This window comes from Podarcis filfolensis, assembly GCF_964270895.1.
Source record: "Podarcis filfolensis genome assembly, chromosome: 3".
Taxonomy (NCBI): domain Eukaryota; kingdom Metazoa; phylum Chordata; class Lepidosauria; order Squamata; family Lacertidae; genus Podarcis; species Podarcis filfolensis.
The window spans coordinates 118189304-118209172 of record NC_139606.1 but is presented as its reverse complement, the minus strand read 5'-3'; the positions used below and the strand labels follow the sequence as shown (position 1 = coordinate 118209172).

The 19869-nt window shown below is 47.6% G+C and overlaps 1 protein-coding gene across 4 annotated transcripts in view; it reads left to right on the top strand.

Moving 5' to 3' along the window:
- The window catches only part of EXTL3 (exostosin like glycosyltransferase 3), a 170785-nt gene that overhangs the window by 60762 nt on the left and 90154 nt on the right, over positions 1-19869 (top strand). For all 4 annotated transcript variants that reach the window (XM_083605057.1, XM_083605055.1, XM_083605058.1 and 1 more), the window contains exon 2: positions 5109-5238. The gene's annotated coding sequence lies outside the window, so the exon portion shown is untranslated. The remainder of the gene's footprint in view (positions 1-5108; positions 5239-19869) is intronic.

Below are 19869 nucleotides of genomic sequence, written 5' to 3'. Positions count from 1 at the left end.
GCTGGCCACATGACCCGGAAGCTGTACGCTGGCTCCCTCGGCCAGTAAAGTGAGATGAGCGCTGCCAACCCAGTCTCGTCTGCGACTGGACCTAATGGTCAGGGGTCCCTTTACCTTTACCTTTATCACATCTACTCTCAGTCTCCTCTTACCCAGGCTAAGCATATCCAGCTCCTGTATAGCACATTGGTCTCAGTATGAATATTGCTGCAGCTCTTCCTTAAATTAGGCTTCTAGCCCTTATGAAGTAATGAAACATGCAGTTTTGATTTCGGGTGCAGGATGCTGAACTAAGCCAATGGAGGACATCTTGCATGGGTGAAATAAAGGCTGTTCAGATTTTGATTGTGCAGAATATGTGGGCAGTCTTAATTCTAGGTTGCCGGCAGCCTGAGAAAAGAATCAAGGATTTTATCTCATTAATAGGGTGGCGGGAGAGGAGTAAATGCCACCCAGGAAAGTGACAGTTTCGTTTGCTCCTTATTGGAAAGTGAAGCAGTTCCCATCGTTTCAGGATCACAAGGGCTGCTGTAAGGGTGGAAGGGAACAATTGGGTCAAGAGGCTCTTTAACAAAAATATGTATATATTAGGGATTAGCAACGGATCAAGCATCTGAAACTGGGCTGAAACAGAAAGCAAGAATCCCGGCTGGTGCGCTCAAACCCGCTGTGCAACTAAGCTCTGCTTAGCAGTCCCATCAACAACTCTCTGCGCTGGGGTCAGTTGATTAGCTATCAAGGGAGGGTTTAGGCTAGTAGCAGAGCTTGGGAATCTAAGGTAAAGGGACCCCAGACCATTAGGTCCAGTCGTGGCCGACTCTGGGGTTGCGGCGCTCATCTCACTTTACTGGCCGAGGGAGCCGGCGTACAGCTTCCGGGTCATGTGGCCAGCATGACTAAGCCGCTTCTGGAGAACCAGAGCAGCACACGGAAACGCCGTTTACCTTCCCGCCAGAGTGGTACCTATTTATCTACTTGCACTTTGACGTGCTTTCGAACTGCTAGGTTGGCAGGAGCTGGGACCGAGCAGCGGGAACGCACCCTGTTGCGGGGATTCGAACCGCCGACCTTCTGATCCACGGCTGTGCTGGCTAGGGCTGATGGAAGTTGAAGTTCAAAACATGCAGAGGGCACCAGGTTGGGAAAGGCTGGGCTTTAGATACAGCTGGGCTTCCGTAGCTCTGAACTTTGCAATCCCAACCAAATCTCCTAATCTTCCTCTCTCCCTGCCCTCAGAGCTTATCCTTTGAAAGCAGTCTGCACTATCTCTTTGTCCAAATCTAGTTGGTTGCAAAGGCGGCGAGAAATAAATTGTAAAACCCTGTGTTGAAAAATGGATCTCTGCTCTTGTCGCTTGGCAAAACAGTTCTAGACGTGGTGAGTGAATTCTGAGGCCAGGGTATTGCCTCTGTTCTGCGGATGAGCCTTTGCGGCGCTTGATGGATTGCGTATCTGCTCAGGGAAAAAGACAAAAACACTTTTCCTCTGCTTGCCGGGTCAACGATTTGTGCGTCCGACACCCCAGCCCCTTTTTCTAACACAGTACATACAGCTGTAAATATTGTCTCTCCAAATTCCTAGCATTTTGCTGTGGTTTTTGTTGTTGCAGTCAGAGCCTGTTGCCTGCCTGTTCTCTGACTCATCATTTAATATCAGTTCTCCTGGCTTGGGGGGGCTTTGTGGGCTGGCTAAACATATGGAGACTTTTTGCCACTAGTAATCTAAAGACCCCAAGCTGATGCCTCCACCATCAAAGGCATGGCCTGCTTCCATGCACTTACTGGAGTAACGCTGAAATAGGATAAAAAGGGATTGGGCGTTGGCTTCTGTTGCGAAACTGTGATTAAATCAGAGATATGTCTCTAGTGTTAAGAGGAGCTTGCAGAGAAAGGAACAAATGGATATGTGTTGTTTCTGAAATCGGAGAAGGAAATTTAGCGCTGCTTGAACCTGCTAATGGGCTTCTACAGGCATTCTATAGATCTTGTTTGGACTTCAGGCAGAGTATTTATTTGAATTTATTTCATAAAATTTACAAACTGGTGGATTGTAAAGTTAATAATAATAATAATAATTTCTCAGAGCTGTTTACAAAGAGAATAAAACTATAAAATTATCAGTAGAAGCAATCAAACATTCGAAAGATAAAACCAGCAATAAACTCAAAGCAAATTAAAGCATTCTACATGCCTGGGTAGGCTTGTCTAAACAAGAACGATTTTAGCAGGTGCCGAAAAAGAGGTCAGTGAAGACTTGATGTCTATAGGCAGGGAGTTCCAGAGCTACACATTATGACTTGTCTCGGAATATAGGCTGCTTCTCAACATTTGCAAAAATTAGGTAAAGGTAAAGGGACCCCTGACCGTTAGGTCCAGTTGTGGCCAACTCTGGGGTTGCGGCGCTCATCTCACTTTACTGGCCGAGGGAGCCAGCGTACAGCTTCCGGGTCATGTGGTCAACATGACTAAGCCGCTTAAGGCGAACCAGAGCAGCGCACGGAAACACTGTTTACATTCCCGCCAGAGTGGTACCTATTTATCTACTTGTACTTTGACGTACTTTTGAACTGCTACGTTGGCAGGAGCAGGGACTGAGCAACGGGAGCTCACCCCGCCGCAGGGATTCGAACCGCCTACCTTCCGATCGACAAGCCCTAGGCTCTGTGGTTTAAACCACAGCGCCACCTGCGTCCCTATTTGCAAAAATTACGAGGAAATAAATAAATTTATATGTTTAAAATCTAATTGGAGTTGCTGTGCGCACGCACAACCACACACACAGTCAAAGTGCTCTTTATAAGTAATAGCGGGTGAAGCAGCACCGAGGGATGTTCTGTAAGAAGAGTTTGGATTTGATATCCCGCTTTATCACTACCCGAAGGAGTCTCAAAGCGGCTCACATTCTCCTTTCCCTTCCTCCCCCACAACAAACACTCTGTGAGGTGAGTGGGGCTGAGAGACTTCAGAGAAGTGTGACTGGCCCAAGGTCACCCAGCAGCTGCATATGGAGGAGCGGGGAAGCGAACCCGGTTCACCAGATTACGAGTCCACTGCTCTTAACCACTACACCACGCTGGCTCTCATGAGATGGGCAGGGATGCTGAACACCCCCTCTCCTATTGCTTAGCACTTCCCTATCCCCCTTATTTCTTAGCCTGGCTCTGGAGGAGGAAGAGGCGGTTGTCTGGGGAGTGTAGGTATAGGATGGAGGGACCATACCCACAACCTGCTTCTCTGAAAAAGCTGCTCTCCCCCCTGTGGCACACAGCGCCATCAGTGTGCATAGTTTGCTTATCAGAGTTATTTCGAGCTAGGAGATACAGAAGGGAGGAGATTTCCCCAAAGGAATGTAGATTAGGTATTCATTCTTTCAACAGCTGCTAGATTGGCTGTTGTGTTAAATACTGAAAATCCAGGAGAGGCTTATCGGTGGGGGGAAATAGTTGCACAATGCGTGGGAGATTTTTTTTTATGTATATAATGGGAAGGAAACTCTTCATTCCAGGAAGCTGAAGGGAGCGCATGTGAGAGAGAGCATTTTTTAATAATTCCAAACTGGGCACTTTCCTTCCTGGAACAGGAGATGGTTACAATTTAGAATCATAGAATTGTAGTAGTAGTAATAATTTATTATTTATACCCCGCCCATCTGGCTGGGCTTCCCCAGCCACTCTAGGCCACTGTGGGCAGCTTCCAAGAAAATATCAAAATACCGTAATGCACTAAACATTAAAAGCTTCCCTAAACAGGGTTGCCTCCAGATGTCTTCTAAAAGTCTGGTAGTTGTTGTTCTCTTTGACATCTGGTGGGAGGGCGTTCCACAGGGCGGGCGCCACTACCGAAAAGGCCCTCTGCCTGGTTCCACGTAACCTCACTTCTTGCAGTGAGGGAACTGCCAGAAGGCCCTTGGAGCTGGACCTCAGTGTCTGGGCAGAACGATGGGGGTGGAGACGCTCCTTCAGGTATACTGGACCGAGGCTGTTTGGGACTTTCAAGGTCAGCACCAACACTTTGAATTGTGCTCAGAAACGTACTGGGAGCCAATGCAGGTCTTTCAAGACCGGTGTTATGTGGAGTTGGAAACGACCCAGAGAGTCATCGAGTCCAATCCCCTGCAATGTAGGAATCTCAACTAAAGCATCCACATGACAGATGGCTATCCAACCTTCTCCAAGGAAGGAGAGTCCACAGTCTCCCGAGGGTGTCCATTCCATAGATGGACAGCTCTTGCGGTCAGAAAGTTCTTCCTGATGTTGAGTTGGGGGTCTCCTTTCTTGTAACTTGACTTAGTTGGTTTGAGTTCTACCTTCCAGAGCAGCAAAAAACAAGCTTGCTCCATCCTCCATGTGGCAGCCATGATGGCTCTCATATCTCCTCTTCTCCAGGCTAAACATATTTTAAAAGTACAGTTGTCATTGGAATGGTTTATTTTTGCCCCAAATGCTTTCTTGCCCAGAGTTTGTGGTTGCTTTGCATCTTAAAGGTAAAGGGACCCCTGACCATTAGGTCCAGTCGTGACCGACTCTGGGGTTGCAGCGCTCATCTCGCTTTCAGGCCGAGGGAGCCAGCGTACAGCTTCTGGGTCATGTGGCCAGCATGACTAATTCGCTTCTGGCGAACCATAGCAGTGCATGGAAACGCTGTTTACCTTCCTGCCAGAGCGGTACCTATTTATCTACTTGCACTTTGACGTGCTTTCGAACTGCTAGGTTGGCAGGAGCAGGGACCGAGCAACGGGAGCTCACCCCGTCGAAGGGATTCGAACCGCCAACCTTCTGACCGGCAAGCCCTAGGGTCTGTGGTTTAGACCACAGTGCCACCCACGTCCTGTGCGGATTTGCATCTTAAGCATGTATTAATACTTTTGGATCTTCATCCTTGTCATTGAGAAATGCACTTGGACGGTCTGTGTGGGTTTTTCTATTCCACAGGCCATTATTATCTCCACCGTGTTCTTCCATTACTGTTCAAGCAGCCCAACTGCTGACTCACTCTAGTTGCCATGTGTTTATCCGTCCATATATGTGTGTGCCTGTCAACTGACTTCAGAGAATACTACTTTCTCTATCTTTTCTTCATTATCTCCCCTTTTTTTAACTCTTCTTGCAGCTGATCCTGTTGATAATCCGTAAAATCCTGTTTCTGGTGGGAAATCTGGACATTAAAAGTTTTTCCAGTGTTTCATCCAGTGGACAGATTGGAGGCTCTTTCCGGGTTGCAGGCTGGTCACAAAATTGAGGTAAGGTGAAATTCTGTCTCTTAAGTGAGGGTTTCTTTGCAGCATCTTTATTTAAAAATGAGATTGACTTTTTCAGCCCGCTACATCCCCATGACAAGGATTCATACACAAATAATGAAATGCATATTTGCAAAAACAAAAAAACCTTGATTTTATATTGATCAACAGCAAATCTACCCTGCTAAAATATGAAGTCCTCCATTTGTCTTGTAACTGCTATTTGCTTGCATTCGCTGTTACCCAAAGGTGGACCCACCGTTTACCTTTCCTGCAACTACTGTTGCATTAAAGAGCCCACCTACGGTATATTTTGAAACATCACCATTAATAATAGTTTTTGATTTTCTTCTTTGGCGATCACTCGTAGCCGAGTAAGATTGTCTTCCATAAATACGGTTTTAACAATGAGTCCGTAAGTGACTGTGGAGGCCAATTCTGGATCCACTTGTCCTTCCATAGTGGGGACATTGATTTCCAGGTGGGAGTTGATCATGGTGTGGATTTGCCAAGTGTGCCTTCCTCTTAGCATGTTTCTCCCTTTCGTCCTGAGTTCGAGTGTCTTCAAAGCCCATGACACCTGTTCTCCAACTGGAGCGCTCGTATGCCAGTGTTTCCCAACTGTTAGTGTTTATACTACATTTTTTAAGATTTGCCTTGAGACAGTCTTTAAACCTCTTTTGTTGATCACCAGCTTTACGCTTTCCATTTTTAAGTTTGGAATAGCTATGGAAGACGATAATCAGGTATCCAAACAACATGTCCAGTCCATAGGTGAACTAATACCAGTGTATCGAAAATAGCAAAGATCACAAGTGTTGAAGCAATGATTCTTCAACATCAACTTGGTTGGACTGGGCATGTTGTCTTTTTTTTTATTTAGACCCTCTTAGACAACTGATTGGAAAGGTTAATATATTAGCTTAATATCCCACCTTGTTTGCATGCCGATACCCATAGCTTCGCAGTTGGCACGCAGGCAGGTGAAAGCAGTGTTTGAAATTCCCCGGGTGCCAGGGGTTTTTTGCTACTGGTGCGGGTCCAGTACTGGAGATTTCTGGGTGCCAGATTGCAAACTGACATCTCCATCGAGCCAGCTGACTTGTGCATAGCAAAAGACATGCGAAAGTCCATAGTTAATACCATTTCCACTGGGTGTGATTCTCGCTTCTTGCCTAGTGGGAGAAGTGAATTGTTTAAGGTGACCCAGAAACTACAACTAATACAGAATGCGGCAGCTAGACTGGTGACTGGGAATGGCTGCCAAGACCACATAACACCGGTCTTGAAAGACCTGCACTGGCTCCCAGTACATTTCCAAGCACAATTCAAAGTGTTGGTGCTGACCTTGAAAGCCCTAAGTGGCCTTGGTCCAGGATACCTGAAGGAGCGTCTCCACCTTCATCGTTCAGGCCGGACACTGAGGTCCAGCGCCGAGGGCCTTCTGTGGTTCCCTCACTGCAAGACTTGAGGTTACAGGGAACCAGGCAGAGGGCCTTCTTGGTGGTGGCACCCGCCCTGTGGAACGCCCTCCCACCAGATGTCAAAGAGATAAACAACTACCAGACTTTTAGAAGACATCTGAAGGCAGCCCTCTTTAGGGAAGCTTTTAATGTTTAATAGACTATTGTATATTAATATTCTGTTGGAAGCCGCCCAGAGTGGCTGGGGAAACCCAGCGAGATGGGCGGGGCATAAATGATATATTATTATTATTGTTGTTGTTGTTGTTGTTGTAAGAACGAGATACAGCCAAGCAATGTAGCTGAAATCATAGAATCATAAAATTGTAGTGTTGGAAGGGACCCTGATGAACAGGCATTCCATTGCGGCGGCCGCAACCCAGGTCTAAGGTGCCATTTGGCACCTAGCTTATATATCTGAGTTTCTAACACAGGTGGGAAGCCATGGTTTGGCTTGTGGGGCGGTACATGCTGCTCATTCATATCATGGCTCTTTATTTGTCGGAAATTTGATTAGAGAGAATGGGAAGGCAAGTGAGCGTTGATGATGGGAAAGAGGGAGTCTTCAAGGTACTGGGGAAGCAATTTGGGAATGTCCCCAAATGATGCAGAGATGTTCAAAGGTGAAAATTTAAGCAGCCAGCAGAGGGACAGGAGGACCTGGGAAGCAGCAGCCAGGCTTTCTAATCATTTTGATGCAGACGTCATAATGATTCCTGCTAATGCTATTATACTAAATTTTTTGGGACTTAACTGTGCCAGGATAACCTATAAAACTTTAGGGGCGACATGGGGCTCTTCTCTGCTAAGTTTTAAGCTCCTGCTTGTCTGTTTTGTTCATATATATTTTTGTTGTTTTTCATGGGGCTAAGATGGTTGGACGGTACCTTGTACGCCTCCTTCCGGCGACTCCTGCAGCCAAGTTGGCATTAAACTTCTTGCTCTGCTTTCCTTTGGACCCACGTGTACCTCCATAGACTTGTGCCCTGGGGAGGCCACTGTGGTGCTCTCTAGCCTGCTTCTGAGCTGGTGCCACCAAGTTAAATATCATCTGTAGATGTTTTGTTGTTGGCTGTTTTGGAAAGGAAATGGTTTCCTTCTTTGTGTTGTTATAAAAAGGGGTTGATTTCTTTTTTTGATGGAATTGCAAACTTGGTGGATTAGTGGAATGCTGTGGACATAGTGTATCCTGATTTCAGTAAGGCTTTGGACAAAGTCCCCCATGATATTATTGTGAGGAAGCTGGTAAAATGTGCATTGAACGAGGTGACTGTTAGGTGGATTTGTAGCTGATTGACTGACCGAACCCAAAGATCTAGTTACAGGTAGGTAGCCGTGTTGGTCTGCCGTAGTCGAAACAAACAAACAAACAAACAAACAAACAAACAAACAAACATTCCTTCCAGTAGCACCTTAGAGACCAACTAAGTTTGTTATTGGTATGAGCTTTCATGTGCTTTTGTTATCTGAAGACGTGTGCATGCACACGAAAGCTCATATCAATAACAAACTTAGTTGGTCTCTAAGGTGCTACTCCCGTATAGTTAAAGCTATGATTTTCCCAGTAGTGATGTATGAAAGGGAGAGCTGGACCATAAAGAAGGCTGATCACCAAAGAATAGATGCTTTTGAATTCTGGTGCTGAAGGAGACTCTTGAGAGTCCCATGGACTGCAAGAAGATCACACTGATCCATTCTGAAGGAAATCAGCCCTGAGTGCTCACTGGAAGGACAGATCGTGAACCTGAGGCTCCAAGACTTTGGCCGCCTCATGAGAAGAGAAGACTCCCTGGGAAAGACCCTGATGTTGGGAAAGATGGAGGGCACAAGGAGAAGGGGACGACAGAGGACGAGATGGTTGGACAGTGTTCTCGAAGCTACCAGCATGAGTTTGACCAAACTGCGGGAGGCAGTAGACGACAGGTGTGCCTGGCGTGCTCTGGTCCAGGGGGTCACGAAGAGTCGGACACGACTAAACGACTAAACAACAACAACAAGGTGCTACTGGAAGGAAATTTTTTTATATTTTGTTTGAACCCAAAGAGTACTCATTAATGGTTCCTCGTCATCCTGGAAAAAAGTGACAAGTGGGGTGCCACAGGGTTCTGTCCTGGGCCCATTGTTGTTCAGCGTCTTTATAAATGACTTGAAGGAAGGAATTGAGGGGATGCTCATCCAATTTGCAGGTGACACCAAACTGGGAGGGGTAGCTAATGCCGCAGAAGGCAGAATCAGAAGTCAAAATGACCGTAACAAATTGGAGAACTGGGCAGAAGCAAACAGAATGAATTTCAGTAGGGACAAATGTCAGACTCTGCACTTAGGCAGGAAGAATCAGATGCACAAATATAGGATGGGGAACACCTGGCTTACTAGCAGTACGTGTGAAAAGGATCTAGGGGTCCTGGTGGACCACAAGCTTAACATGAGTCAACAGTGTGATGCAGCAGCAAAAAAGACTGATGCTATTCTAGACTGCATCAACAGAAGTCTAGTGTCCAGATCAAGGGAAGTAATAGTCCCACCCTATTCTGCCTTGGTCAGACCACGCCTGGAATACTGCGTCCAGTTATGGGCACTACAATTTAAGAAGGATGTTGACCATCTGGAATGTGTGCAGAGGAGGGCGAACAAGATGATCAGTGGTCTGGATACTAAGCCTTATGAGGAATGTTTGAAGGAGCTGGGGATGTTTAGCCTGGACTGAGGAGATATGAAAGCCATCTTCAAATCGTAAGGGCTGTCACATGGGGGAGAGAACATTCTTGTTTTCTCCTGCTCTGGAAGGTAGGACTTGAACCGATGGTTTCAAGTTCTTTCATTGTGTGGCAAGTCCCCTCCCCCATGTGAAATGAAGACACAGGACACATTATTTAAGGTTAATGGGCATAAAAAGGCCACAACTTTATTGATTACAGGAATAGGAAGGTATTGGCCTTAGGCACTGGCTCCTATCGACTACCCGGCATGGAGACCGGGAAGGGTTGTCCACAAGCCGTGGGGGTCCTGTTGAAGTACGCCAACTAGGATCCCACGGGTGTCACCGCTCGGGGGCGTGCCGGAGGCCCTTACCTCCCTAGGTTTCGGACAAGGCAACGCCCCGCGGAGTCCTCTACCGGACTACCCTTTTCATTGGGGGAAGGTGATGGCGCTTCCTTCCCCCTTCATTTGCATAACAATTACCCCTACCACTGCCTAACCGCCAATACCGAGGAAGTTGTGACGTTTGCTACGAGGTAGGTGAAAAAACCAAAAGGCTGGAAGTGCACCAAGTTGGAAAAATTCCTACCAGGCCCCTTGCGGCGACCAACCAAAGTCCATAGCAAGGTCATAGCTAGCTAAGCCTAAAGGGTGGGTGGGATGGGAAAACCGGTCAGCTGGAACGGGGCAAAGAGGGCGGTCCCCGGTCATGCCTGGCCTTAAATGGGCCAGGCCACGCCTCCCCAGCCCACCGATTGGCGGGCAGGGTTGCAGGCACGCTCGGGGATTCCCTTGTTCTCGCGGGGGCAAAAAGGCCAGCCCCCGCGTGTGTGGGAGGGGGTAGCCCGCAACCCCCTCTCCTCTCCAGTTCGGAAATGGCTTCACATGGGGGAGAGAACATTCTTGTTTTCTCCTGCTCTGGAAGGTAGGACTTGAACCGATGGCTTCAAGTTATCTCATTGTTTGTTGGCATTGCAACAGTGATGATCCAAGATAGACTTTTCAGGAATCTGTTTTTTAAAATATTTCACACCCAATTTTGCAGTGCTAATTTTAGAAAAGGGTCAACGTGGAAAGGAACAGTGATATGTGAAAGACCTGTTGATCATCTTCTGTTCAGCCTCCCTCTCCTATCCATTCTGCAGTTTTGAGAACTAATATACTAAGCAGGGGTCAGCAAACTTTTCTAGCAGGGGGCCGGTCCACTGTCCCTCAGACCTTGTGGGGGGCCGGACTATATTTTGAAGAAAAAAATGAACGAATTCTTATGCCCCACAAATAACCCAGAGATGCATTTTAAATAAAAGCACACATTCTACTCAAGTAAAAACACGCTGATTCCCGGACCGTCCGCTGGCTGGATTGAGAAGGCGATTGGGCCGGATCCGGCCCCCGGGCCTTAGTTTGCCTACCCATGTACTAAGGTATGTAGAGCTCTTTGTGTACTTCTCATACCAGCTCCCCCCCCCAAAAAAAAAGTAAATAAATGTTTAAAGTCCTCATGGCCGCGGGTATAAGGTTGACAATTACATAGGATCCCCAGGGAATTTTTTAGAAGTACTGAAGTATGTGAGAGCATGACATTTGGGGATAAGGTGGTGAGGTGTTGCTGCTCAACGTAGCTTTCCTTCTCTCGCCACAACTAGTGAAAACTGGGTGAATTTTGCAGGGTGTTTCGACTGATCGCCTTTCAGCTCTGCTATTTTGGTGATAACTTTTCCCTCCTTCTTGTGGAGAGATGGAGGCTCATTTATATTCATTGGGCTTGAAATTGCTGTGATAAATAGAGGTTACTGGTGTTCTTATGAGCTGGCCTGACTGCTTCCTGGGGTCTGCAGTAGGCTGAATTCCTACGAAACTCCTTTCGCTTTTGTTCTCTTCCTTTCTCCTGCCTGCTTCAGAGCTCTTTAGAGCCCACCTACCACACCTTTGAACAGAACGCGGAGTCCGTGGGGACAAAATAGGGAACTGCACCCTGGAGGGCCCAGTGACTTTGGACAATAACTTCGACTTCCCACAGCAGTTTCCCATTGTTTGAAGTAATTTTTGATTGAACATGAAATATACTCAGAGTCGCAAAGTGATTTCATGCTCTTTATTCAGCTCATAGTGGTGAGGAGGAATGAATGAAAGTCCCCTCAAAGTATCTGCTTTATATACATTATTTACACAATGGGCTGCACATGATTGGCTAATTCCGGAATTCTACTGTAAGCCAATCAGGTTGTGGATTCACTTCTATCTGGAGCATGATTGGGTGGTTCCTGCCAACCAATCATACTGCTGCATTGTTCTAGGACCAATCAGACTGCTGCATTCTGAATCCTATTGTTGTAGGACCAATCAGACTGCTGCCTTTTGGATCCTATTGTTCTAGGACCGATCAGACTGCTGCAGTTTGGATCCTATTCAACTCAGTACATAACAGAACAGGAGGAATAACAGTCAAGTGGTGCGTGGTGAGTCCCCCCCCCCCGAAACCTTTTGCCATTGCTTGTTCCATTTTGATGGGAATGCCAATTTAGATTGGGGGATAGCAGTGTCACCCACCACCCATTTTCCACATCTTCTTCCTTGGCTCCAGACGTAACGGCCAGTTGGAAGACAAGCAGGGGCTATTCTGGAAGTTGCAGCTGCACCTGACCTTCCTTCCTGCTTAGGAGACCGCTGTAAACGGATGAAAACATTAGCAGGATTTTAATAACGCTTGTAACAATTACTATGGATAATATGGACAGATACAGTCATACCTCATGTTACGTCCGCTTCATGTTACGTTCTTTCAGGTTACATCCCGTGGCGACCTGGAAGTACTGGAAAGGGTTACTTCCAGGTTTAGCCACTCGCAGATGCGCAGAAGCGCAAAATGACGTCATGCGCATGCGCATAAGCGGCGAATCACAACCTACACGTGCGCAGACGCCTCACTGTGGGTTCCGTTCTTTTCATGTTGCGAACGGGCCTCTGGAACGGATCCCGTTCGCAACCAGAGGTACCACTGTACAAAAATATGGACTATGAAACAATGTGCAGTTGAAAATGATGACAATGAGACCCAAGGAGGGAATGGGGGAAAGTCTAGAGATTCAGATAAATCTCTAAATGTGGGTATTTTCTTGGGGTATTACAGTGGTACCTCTGGTTGCGAACAGGATCCGTTCCGGAGGCCCGTTTGCAACATGAAAAGAGTGCAACCCGCAGCAGCGCGTCTGCGCATGCGCAGGTTGCAATTCGCCGCTTCTGCGCATGTGCATGACATCATTTCGTACTTCTGTGCACGCACAAGCGGCGAAACTAGGAAGTAACCCTTTCCGGTACTTCCGGGTCGCCGCGGGACATAACCTGAAAGAACGCAACATGAGGTATGACTGTATTATAATTTTACGCTTGTAAAATCAAATAAAAAATATTTTCAAAATTGCAAAGAAGAAAGAAAGAAAAAAGAACTGCCTTCCTGAAAAAGCAGCCCTGTTCAGATACGCTGAACTTGTCCTTTTTAAAAATAAAAATTGAGTGCTCTTCACTGCACAGGAACACGAAATTCTCAGAGTGCACATTTGGGGATTGACCTAGGAGGAAACAAGAATAGCCAATCTCAGTAGGGATAGTGTGTTGATGTGGTACAGAATGCCGACGTTGCACCATGGGATCTGTGGGGGAGAAATAACATGAAAAGGAGAGGATGTATAGCTGGGGTCTTCTACCGCCAGCCTGAGGGTTTGATGGGAAAGGCATGGATTCTCTAATGCATGTTTTTTTTGGGGGGGTGGGGGTGGGAGAGTGTTGAGCTTTGACATCGGATCCAGGCCAAGTAAGATGACTAGGGGAGGGGGAAAGGGACAGATTTCAATGCAGTGGAAGCAAAAGACTCTCCTGGGCAGCATGAATGTGAGGAAAGGGAAACGGCACGGCCTCTTCTCTCTGTAATTCCTCCCCAGGGTGTCGTACAATGCACTCTCTCGCTTCCGCAGGATATCCTATTGTAGATCCCAGGGGCCTTCGTTCTGTACGGCTTGGAATGCCCTCTGTGGGGCATTCGTCCCGGGTGCCAGGCCTGCTTCCAAAACTCCCCTGGATCAGATCTGAGAATCGAGCAGAACCCCCACGGGTAAAGTAGCCTCTCCTCCTCACCCCAAGCTCAGTTTATCCAAATAAATATATCGGAAGGAGCGTCTCCACCCTGGGCACCAGGGTCCACCTCCGAGGGTTTTCTGGTGTTTCCCTCCCTGCGAGAAGTGAGGTGACAGGGGACCAGGCAGAAGAGGGCCTCCTCGGTGGTGGTGCCTGCCCTGTGGAACGCCCTCCCATCAGATGTCAAGAAAATAAACAACTACCTGACTTTTAGAAGTCATCTGAAGGCAGCCCTGTTTAGGGAAGTTTTTAATGTTTGATGTTTTATCACGTTTCTAATATTCTGTTGTGAGCCGCCCAGAGTGGCTGGGGAAACCCAACTAGATGGGCTGGGTATAAATAATAAATTATCATTATCATCACCATAATCATTATTATTGTCATTATTATTATTATTATTATTATTATTATTATTATATCCAGTTGGGCTGATCGTTTGTGCTGTTGCTTGGATGTGGGTTCATTTTAGTCCCAAATAGGACTAATTTAGCCAGCTAGCGCTGGTGATCATCTAATGTTTATTGGATGGATTTCCCCCCTAAATTGATTTTTGAATTCTGAATTTATTGTTATTCACATTTTATGCTGTATTTTATGCTGTTTTTTGTTGCATCAATTAAGCACTTTAAATTTGTTGTTAGCCGCCCTGAGCCCGGTTTTCTGAACCAGGAAGGGCGGGGGTATAAATAAAAATTTATTATTAATAATTTATTATTTTGCTTGCTTCTTCTCTTGAGTCCTTGTGTAAAAGTAAGGTGACACATGGCTTTGTGTCCTTGGACTGTTCTGTTGGCCTGTGGACAGACAAGAGTTAGGCTTTCATTGAGAGAAGAACCCTGACCTCTCTCTGTGTTGTGTTGATTAGATGTTGAGTAGAAGGGCACACATTATTCCCCTCCATTAAAGCATGTGATACAAAGATAACGCCTGTCCCGTACAGGAAGATGCAAATCTAGAATCCTGGTGCTCTGTATTCTTCATGGAGCTCTTCTAGTGTGAACATCTGCTTTCCCAACAACCCTGTTGGGGTTAGATAATGGCATTGTTGTTGTTTAGTCATTTAGTCATGTCCGAATCTTTGTGACCCCCTGGACCAGAGCACGCCAGGCTCTCCTGTCTTCCACTGCCTCCCGCAGTTTGGTCAAACTCATGCTGCTAGCTTCGAGAACACTGTCCAACCATCCCGTCCTCTGCCGTCCCCTTCTCCTTGTGCCCTCCATCTTTCCCAACATCAGGGTCTTTTCCTGGGAGTCTTCTCTTCTCATGAGGTGGCCAAAGTATTGGAGCCTCAGCTTCAGGATCTGTCCTTCCAGTGAGCACTCAGGGCTGATTTCCTTCAGAATGGAGAGGTTTAGTCTTCTTGCAGTCCATGGGACTCTCAAGAGTCTCCTCCAGCAGCATAATTCAAAAGCAGCAATTCTTCGGCGATCAGCCTTCTTGATGGTCCAGCTCTCACTTCCATACATCACTACTGGGAAAACCATAGCCATTAAGGAGCACTATCTGAAATTCCACAAGTCCGTGGCAGAAGTGAAAACAAAAGCCTTGGTGTCTTTGAACTAAGACAAGCTCTTTGTCTGTTGGATAGAAGGACTGGTGTTAGAGCTTCTGTCAGTGCCAAGGAATGGCCAGAAAGAAAGTCCTACTCCAGTATCAAGAGTTCTGGTGAAGCCAAGGAGATGTGTGCCTGATCAGCTCCTGGAGGGAAAGCCTTTGCCAGCTAATTTGAGCTTTGGAAAGAAGCAGCTGCAATAGTGCATAATAAAAACAGGTGTCCAAATGGTTCAGAGGTGCCGTTTCTTGGGCCTGGTGTGCCAAGAGCAAGAATATGAGCTGCATATCGTTCTTCCTTGTGCCCAAATAGGGCAAAACTGAGTACTGAGCTCAGTAGCTTGCTGCTGGCCCAGCTTGGCAACCAACCCCTTAAGATTCCTGCCCCTTGGGGTGAGTCCTGGGATCCCTCAGGCCTCATAAAAGCTGTCCTAGCTGGAATGAAAGAACTTGCGCATCATGAGTGGTGGAACAGTGGTGATGGTGGAATCGATGCAGCCACTGTCTAACCTCATGAGAGCCAGTGTGGTGTAGTGGTTAAGAGCGGTAGATTAGTAATCTGGGGAACCGGGTTCGCTTCCCTGCTCCTCCACTTGCAGCTGCTGGGTGACCTTGGGCCAGTCACACTTCTTTGAAGTCTCTCAGCCCCACTCACCTCACAGAGTGTTTGTTGTGGGGGAGGAAGGGGAAGGAGAATGTTAGCCGCTTTGAGACTCCTACGGGTAGTAATAAAGCGGGATATCAAATCCAAACTCCTCCTCCTCCTCCTCCTCTTCTTCTTCTCCTCCTCTGCTTGCTAGAGAGGCACTGCTTCCTCCCATCGTTCTGCCACTAATAATAAAAATAATAAAATTTTATTTATATCCCGCCCTCCGAAGCCGGGCTCAGAGCGGCTAACAACAATAAAAATAACACAGTTACATATAATCACAATCAATTAATTGAAATGCATTCTAAAATCAATTCATTCTAAAATCAATTCAAAATCAAATTAATGGCAACCATTGGGCCAGAGTTCTGTCAGGATTGCCGAAGGAGGGAGTCAGGCTGTGCCCTGACCAAAGGCCTGGTGGAACAGCTCTGTCTTTCAGGCCCTGCGGAAAGATGTCAAGTCCTGCAGGGCCCTAGTCTCTTGGGACAGAGCGTTCCACCAGATCAGAGCCATGGCCAAAAAAGCCCTGGCTCTGGTTGAGGCCACCTAACCTCCCTGTGGCCCGGGATCACCAAGATGTTTTTGTTTGAAGACCGTAAGGTCCTCCGTGGGACATACCAGGAGAGGTGGTCCCGTGGGCCATATAGGGCTTTAAAGGTTAAAACCAGCACCTTAAACCTGATCCTGTACTCCACTGGGAGCCAGTGCAGCTGGTATAGCACCGGGTGAATGTGATCCCACGGCGAGGACTAGTGTTAGCCTCCTTCCCAAACATGCCATTCTCTCTGCTGTTCACCTACCCAGGTGTATGCACTGCGCCGGGAAGCCAGGAATGACTAAAACGATGCTGAAGTGTGGGCACGGCGCCACGGAGACGCCAATGGCGAGAAATGTTGTCTGCCATGCATTCGCTGCGGCAGAGCCAGGAACGGTCGCGGCGTACGGCAGCTCGGCCCCCAGTCGGTTGTGATCGGCGTCCTGCTGTCAGCCCAAAACTAATATCTGTAGCAGCGCTGACATGTATTCTTAATGCGATTCTTCCCCCTTGCTCCCATCAACTCGCAGGGATGGCAGGAGCTAGCTTGGGACCCGTACCGACTGCGTACGGCTGCACGGCTGGCTTCCCATGCAGAGAGCTCTTGTAATTGGAAAGGCAGGAGAGGATTGCAGCCCCACCAGAGGCTGTGCAGTTGAAGGTCTGGGGTCTCCGCTGGGAAGGTTGGCGGAAGGGAAGGAGCGATTGCACCTGCTGTGCTTGTGCGCTTAGAACATGAGCAAGCAGCGCACTGTTGCACTACTGTTCTGCTCGTTGGCCACTGGGGGAATGTGGGATGCTGGACTTAGGCTTTTTGGTCTCTTCTTACGTTCAGATGAAAACAGCAAAGCAGCAGATCTGATGCAAACCCAGACCCTTTCTGGAGCTGATGTGTGGCTGTGAAATCCACGCTTCCTAAGAGAAGTGGGTTTCTCCTACTCTCTTTCGTGGAAAAGGCAGCTCAGCTCTTGACGCCTCTTCCAGTGAACCTGCGAACAGCCGGGTCTCATCTCTCGGAGAACCAGCACTGTGGGTATTTAATCTTCTGAATTATCTCCCTAGCAGACTCTGCCACTTCCTAGGAATAATTGTTCTTGGGCTGTTGCTCAGCAAAGGGTCTCTCTCCTCTTTCCTTTCCTTTCCTTTCCCCCTTCTCCCCCCCCCCTCACACATCTTCCTCTCCCCACCTCCTGTCATCGGGGGTGGGTGGGGGTGGGACGGCCTCTCCCCTCTTTTGGAGTTGGTGTTGATGGAATTTTCCCTTGATGAAGTCGTTTCTCCTTGGCAGGGAAGAATCGCTGCCAGGCTTAATGAGCCGAAATGACGAGCGGTGTCAGCTTAGATCAGCATCCTGAATGCGTTGCGTTCTGCTTCCCTCTTGCCATTTGTCTTTCGCAGGCGAGCTCCCTTTTAGGCTGCTCCCGATTAGCCTGCCTTGGGATTTGCCTCTCTCTGTGAGGATGGGGCAAAGAGGAGACCTCTGGAGACAGCTTGACATGCGAATGCTCGCTGACAAAGCAGAGATGCGTTCCAGGGAAGCTTTGACATGAAATTTGCAGTCTGGCCTGGATTGGCTGCGAAAGTGTTTGGGCGAACCAGTGTCACTGTTGGTCGGCCCCTTTGAAACTTTTTTAGGCTCCTGGGGTTCAGTTCACCTGTGAGGTTCTCTGTGTGCCCCCCTCCCACTTTTAATTAAAAATGCTTATCTGCTTCTGCCGGAGAATCTTCCACTTAAACCCCAACCTTTTCCTGTTTATCATTCCAGTTGGTTTAGTGGGTAACAGGGACTTCACACTCATCCTGGTATGCCCCGCAGAGGACCTTAAGGTCCACAAATAGCAACACTTTGGTGGTCCTGAGCCTCAAGGAGGTTAGATTGGTTTCAACTAGGGCCAGGGCCTTTTCAGCACTGGCCCCAACGTGGTGGGACGCTCTGTCACAAGAGACTAGGGCCATGCAGGACTTGACATCTTTCCGCAGGGCCTGCAAGACAGAGCTGTTCCACCTGGCATTTGGTTTGGACTCGGTCTGACCCTCATGTTTCCCTCCCCTTATGGTCTTGATTCATCAGCTATTTTAAAACGAGGCTGCATTTTAAATTGCATTTTAACCTGTATTTTAAATTGGGTCCCCCCCCTCTTTCCCCCCTATTATGTTTTTACTGTGATTTTATTTTATTGGTGTTAGCCGCCCTGAGCCCAGCTCTGGCCAGGGAGGGCGGGGTATAAATAAAATTTATTATTATTGTTATTATCATCATCATCATCCGTTTTATCGCCAGATAATTGTGTTTGATTACCGTTTCTGTCTTTTTGACCTCTAGCATGTGTTACCTACTACCCAGATGTAATTATTCCCCATGGTGTGTTGCAGAAGTAGCCATCTCTGTCTTGCATGGCAGGAAACCAGAGTTATTTGGGACACCGCTATGTGTTTTGCTAAGAAAACACCTTTTGACTATGTCCCCTCTGAAAGAGTCGAGGAAGCGTTTCCAAATACCAGAAAGCATTGCCAGGTGTCTTTTAAAAAATGCTATGTCCCCTTTCTCTGGATTCTTAATGCTATGGTTCAGTGGATGGAACAGTGGAATCCATCCTCTGTGTTCAACCTCCGTGGTTTTGTGATCCTTAGAAGGGCAGTTGCCCTCCAGTTCCCTCTCCCATTGTAAACTGATAATATTTGTGGTTCTGTGTCACGGTTGCCGTAAGAAGAGGCTGCTGAATCGGGACGAGGGCACATCCAGTCCGGCTTACTAGTATTCCGATGTCTCTGGCGTTGGAGGCAGAACATAGCCTTGTCCTCTGTGGAAAGACGCAAAAAGCATTTGACAAATTAAAAGCGATAATGAAGCATGAGAACGCATGAGTGCAACCAGAAACTGGAAATCCCACGGGGCGCTTTCAGGAGTGAACGCAGTAATTTGTAATCCAAATTGAAGTGTGCAGATGGGATTATGATGATCATGCGAGGTGATACCGCTTGACAAAGAGGAATCCGTTGCCTCCCAGTATTTATTGCCACCCATTAGCAGTCACGGTTTCTTCTGTGATTCCGCCGCCTTGTATCATTTGTGTGAAACGTTAAAACAACACCACCAGTTACTGGTTCCAAACTTGCGTGTTTCTTTTGCCAGTGGCTGTTCTTCAGTTGCTGTTGCTAACTGTTAATAGCAACTATTGCAGAGATTGCCAACACAGCACCTGTGGACACAGTGGTGCACTTCATAGAATCGCAGAATTGTAGAACTGGAAGGAACCCTGAGGACTGCCTGCTGAGGGCCTGAACGACCCTGCCCTTGCATTTAATTTTTATCTGTGTTGTTTTAAACGAGACCATCTTGGCTGTGAGCCCTGGAAACCCTGCACCCTGCCTTGCTGGCCCCTTCCCATCTGGCCTGGGAGAGTGGAATGCGGACTGACTCCAGCTACAAAAGTTGGGCGCAAACAGCTGGTCTGGAGCAAACAGCAAAACCCAGGTGCTGGTTTGGGGTGTAGAGGACTCTCTGCTCTGGTTACCTGTTTGACTCAGGAGGATGGGCTGCTGAGGGTCTGAAGGGCCCTGCCCTTGCCTCTCTCCACCTGGCTTGGGGTGGGGCTTGGGGT